Below are 5,791 nucleotides of genomic sequence, written 5' to 3'. Positions count from 1 at the left end.
CCAGTCAAGGCGTAAAGAGGGGTTTTGAAAATACCTCGAGTTAAGAAAGAGTAAAAGTGCTGAAGTGCACTGGCTCAAACAGCTTCCACATAATACAATATATAATACATTTTTATATGAGAATGATATAAATACGGTTTTAATGTTTCTTCATCAACTTCATCTTCAGACTACCTTTGTAGTCCTAATTGCTATTAACTATGTCGACTGTTTGAACATAATACTTAAATTTTCTTAATTAACAAAAGTTTTTTAGTATATAAACTAAAAGCTAGAAAGAAAATTCATGCATTTAGAAGGGAATGTTAATAAAATGGGTATGCCTACTTGAAGAACCGTCGAATAAGAGCTGTTCTACAAATCAACCGCAATGCAAAGAAGAAATACATTTTTTATTAAAAAGTAAGAAAATTTTGTTGAGTAGTTTTATCTCCCTTGTGAGGTGTTCGATGAAGTAGTTCGATGAAGGACGATAGTTGTCTTGAATAAATAGTCTCATCTCTTTGGCCCATAAATAAGTAATAAACAGGGTAACGAGGAAAGAAAACCGTTTTTGTTCTTGATTTGTAGTTCGCTCGATGTTTGGCATCACGAATTGTCCCAGTAGCCACGATGTAGGACATACAAACGAAGCCGATGATACAAGAATTATATATACCATATAAAAATATAAAATATCAAGAAAACGTGCTAGCATTGGTTGCAGGTACGAATATAGAATTTGGAATATAGAACGCCTTTCATTTGAGCATCGTCAGTTTGCATTTAGAAGAATTAAAAATGTTCTTAGCTGAGCCTTGGACGGTGACTGAGGTAATCCTAACGATTACTGAGGTAATCATTCCTTTTTTGACTACAGAAATAAATTCTCTTTATTTTCAGTAGTTTTATGTACTAGTTTTTATCTTTTAAATAATAAATATTGTTCAATGTTAATAAAATGAACTTCTGTTCCAGTTTTGGTGTTAAAAACGATCGAACACTGTGAAGCTTTTTTCGGCGACGCTACAACAGCGAATAGTATGTGATTGAAGTATATATGGTCGCAAGAATAAATCAGGAAGGACCGCTGTGTGTTGGTATTCTAATTTATACGAGTAAAAAGAGAACTGTAGGAACACTCTTTATATTCGATTTTACGGTAAATGGCAGGAGAACAGATTATGCCTACATATACTGGAAGGAGGGTGCAGATTAGTCCGTTCGGGCTCTTGATCTGCTTAACTAAATGATATGGATTCATAATCGAGATCATTGCAGAAACTTATCATTTCATTAAAACTAAACACCGGTTGTAGTTTTGAAGATGAAATTGTTTAAGAGAAACCTATTCCAAAAGGGCTTGTATGTATTCAAGCTTCTGACTTTTGATGGTGTTGCTATAAGGCGGAGCAGTCATCATCCTGGTCTTACAATTAGTTTCTGATTGCTGTCAATACTGTGATGACGAAGAGGAGAAAGAAAGTGTAGACCATCTCCTATGTTCCCATCCTGCTCTCATAGTTGTAAGATTATCTGTGAGATTATCGTGTCGGTGTTTTATTTGGAAATATGGTATAAATTATTAAAGTATTGAGTATTTGCTTAAAATAGGAAACAGGAAAGGACATCATATTGTGCCTAATCTGAAGTTTAAGCAACTTAGTAATTAGCTAATCACTTCAGTTTCATTTTCCAGCTGCTAATAAGCATCAATTTTTTGAGGGTAAGTGAATTTGTACTGAAATTCTGTTTTGTTCTGTGGAACTCACAAATACATTTGAGATTTACATAAAAATGCTGCAGATAGAAACATTTTTGTATTTAATTTGCTCAAAAGCATTGCCTATTCACTTATTTTTATTTAAAATAACTTTTTCTCACAGCAGCATCCGCCTATTTAGTGAAGCACTGGAATTCACTCCTACACAGCGACATTATCCAGTCAACAGCATCAGCAGCAGCATCAGCAGCAGCATCTGCTGCAGCGACGTTTGTATGACACATTTTCTAATTTATAGTCGCATTTATTGTTGGCAGCATTTAACTTATTTAAGCATTTTTCCATTTTTAGCTTTGCTGTCTCGTAAAAAATGGAAACCGAAGCAAATAAAGAATTTAACTCTTTTAATGCCATAATAAAACGGTTGAACCTTTCATTTCGCTATTTTAATTAAGCTAATTGATTTATTTCATTATTTTCATAGCAATTCTTCTATGCGGCGCAGTGTGCAGCGGGCACTGGGCAGAGTGCACCGTACAATGTACCTGTTGCATGTTCTGTACCATGTTATGAATGCGAGTGAGTATCTTATTAAAATCACAAAGAAATATATGTACCGTACCGATATCAACAAATCATTCCGCATACAAATAACGCATAAATCCAAATAAATTAACCAGAAATCGTAGGCACTTCTGGCGTGATGACGTTGCAGCACGACGCGGTCTGACTCCGCTATGGCAACAGTCGAGCTGGAAGTCGAAGTTAAGTAAGCGTCATACACACACACTACACATACTATAGATATACACTATGAGATACACTATGAGATACACTGTGAGATACACTGTGAGATACACGGGAAAGCGAAGCATTCGAAGCAGTATTGAGATGTTTATCTGAAGACTTTAATGGCATTTCGAATTGTCTACGGCATTGTTGAAGTTTTTATGCTTAGCAATATTTTTGCAGTATTTCTTCTATAATTTTCAATATTTTATTGAATTTTATTTACTTGTAATTGTCATGCAATAAAAGTTATTTGCCCATTGATTTAATTTTTATGTTTACATTAAATCACTTCATTATACACGTATCTTTTTTATGTTGTACATATGTACGACTACGTATTTTCATACTCAAGCCAAAATAGACTTAGGTTCAATCCACTGCAGTTCACAAATTGGCGAAAAATATTTTTATTTTTCAATTGTTAATCTTTTTTGCGTAGGTTGCGATTTGCACGTTTATTAAATAATTTGTTGGACTACGTGAAGAGTACATGACATTTTTTATATATTTCAAAATAACATACATTCAATTCATTCTTTCAATCGCAGCCACATGTTTTTAATTAGCTAATCAAACACCTTTCTAGCAAAAATATTTTCTTTCATTCATATGACATATCCAAGCGATGGAGGAAGTTCACATCTTCGGTGGAAAGAGTAACGATAGGAATGTAATCGATATTATTAACTGTCGATAACAAGCTACTAATCGAGCTGCTCATGGATGCTACTGGACGCGGTTAAGGTTTTCAAATAATAGTTGAATGAATATTTATAACGCCAACATACTTACAAATTCCATATTTTTCTCAATAAAAGTTTTCTGCAGCTCAACGCTTAATAGATCCATTGGCTTTTGTGCTCTTATAAGCTCCAGTGTTAGTGTTTGTTTTTTATATAACCTAGCCATCTCTAATGCTAAGATTTATTGCATTTTGACCTTCTACAAAGTGATTGTACCCGATTCAACTCATCATGCAATAGCATTTTTTGAATATGAGAGAAGCATTCATCTCTCATATGCCAGAAGCTAGTTTTATACATTATTTTAAAATCCCTACCTAATCTTTGATGCAGTGAGAGTAATTTTGGCATGTATGTTACGATTAATGTGATATGTATTATATATGTTATTAAGGGTAATATTCTTTTTTAAGTGCTTTCACCTCTTGTGCTGGATCTCTAGTCCCTTGCATCAAATGTCGTTAGTGGTAAATTGATCACTTCACCAGTTTATGTTTCACATACAGATATGGAACTCGTCATCTACTAGTGAAGGACTGAAGATATTGCAAAGGGTTTTTCGCTCTATCCCTCCTAGTGTATTCTACGGTAGTAACGATTCTGTTTCAAATGAAAGCACAGGTAGGATAAACGTCCAATACAGCACAAGGCGCTTGAGACAAGTTCTACACGTAAATCTTAATTGCTTATTTAGCCTATAGTAGTATTTATTGGCAGTAATAGTTTATATTTAATATCCAGGTACGCGTTGTTGTTGTTGTTTATGACATCCCTAACAGTATCTAGCTGACAATATGAGCGATTCGCATCCGATATAAATTTTGTTTCGATCTCGGATACCTATAATTCTAAAGTTATTGGTGTATATAAAATACGTATGGAAATTCGAAAAGTGAGCGAAAGGAAAATACTGTTTATGGACATTTATGGACAGTTATGTCTTGAGCATTTTTTACGTAAAGCCAATATTGATTTTTAAACAATAGATACGTTACTTTGTAAATATTGTTCCACATAAAAAAATACTTTTGAATATATGGTTATTACTATGCACAGCGGGTGAAAGCCCTTCTATACTTGCAATTATATATGCGACTGTTCTGCGACGGCACAATATAATCATTGAACAAGAGTATTATCAACGAATATGATGGACTAAGAAGCATATTTTCATAAGGAAACAAGCATATGGAAAAGGTGTCGAGCTGATTGTGATTATAGAAAATTCACTGTATTGTTGCAAGTTATATCTTAATCATCCAACGATAAGTGTGTGCAGGATTGGGGTAAGCCTTGGCATAGATGTATTGCACTCCTCAAGGTTATAAAATAAATTTTGATTGATTATCGATTCATATGCATTTCATTCAACAACTGTAAGTAGATTTTCATGAAATGTGTAGTGTGTTGATATAAGTTTGATATTGTTTAGTCCTCTTCAAGTTTTTAACGAGGTAGCAGTTTAAGTGCCCTCTTCCCAGAGTATCAAATTAATTTTCTTAACGTGTATTTGACCTACGTTATGTCATTTATTTATTCTGGTTTATGTTTCTGTGCATTTCTAATTTAATTAATTAACCAATTTAATTAACCAAACTTGAATGCGGATTTATGTAAGTTCTCTTTAGATATGCGGACATTTCTGTAGGGTGAATGTGATAAATTTTAAAAAATATGTTTTTATGATTTCCATATTTATAACAATTCTTACAATCTGCTCAAGGTCTGCAAGAAATTCCCCTCTGAGCTGTGCAATCATTAATTAATTGCAGCAACTCATATTAGAATTGACATTTGCAGGTATAACACACATATGGTGTAGTAATTAAAATCAAGTGCAGAGACTTACCATACGCAACATCCGTTTCTCGAAATCGAAATCGCATGCAACTATTCAAATGAGGCATAAAATTATTCTACAAGAAATTGCAACACCGTTTTTAATTATGACAACATACTCCGATGCATGCAACTTTAATGGAAGAGCAAACGCACCTGTACAGTAGCTACTCTAGTGTCAAGTCTAGAAGAGGAGATCGGTCCGTAGCTGGTGCCTGTACAGCTTCTGCGGTTTGAGTTAAAAGTGCAAATCAGGCATTGTTACCCCACGCAATCTGAGCGCAATTCTAAGTGCAACAGCGCAACTACGTACACGCCCTCGTTTGCATGGCACAAAGATGAGATGAGATGAGATGAGAAAGATGGAAGATCTCAAGAAACCACTTATAACAATGCATAATTATGCTTTCAGGCTAAAAGCGTGTTAATACATGAAATTACAAAAATTAGTTATAGAAAAATGTAATTAAAAAAAATCAGTTTTTAATTATTTTTTTATTTGCAATTTTTGTCTTTATTTTTCTATATTTTCATAATTTTTAACCATTTTTTTAAAAGCGATGGCTTTGAGAAATCATTTTATCATATGGAAGTGTGTGAAATTGCTGCTGGGGGAATGTGAAACGATGAATATGCAGTTTCTGATCGAAATAACAAATTCTGAAATTATTGACCAGAAAATTTATGCACTTCAGTACGAGTACGAGTACGAGAA

The sequence above is a fragment of the Teleopsis dalmanni genome, chromosome X (genome assembly GCF_002237135.1).
Source record: "Teleopsis dalmanni isolate 2A chromosome X, ASM223713v2, whole genome shotgun sequence".
NCBI lineage: Eukaryota > Metazoa > Arthropoda > Insecta > Diptera > Diopsidae > Teleopsis > Teleopsis dalmanni.
This window is presented reverse-complemented; position numbering follows the sequence as displayed.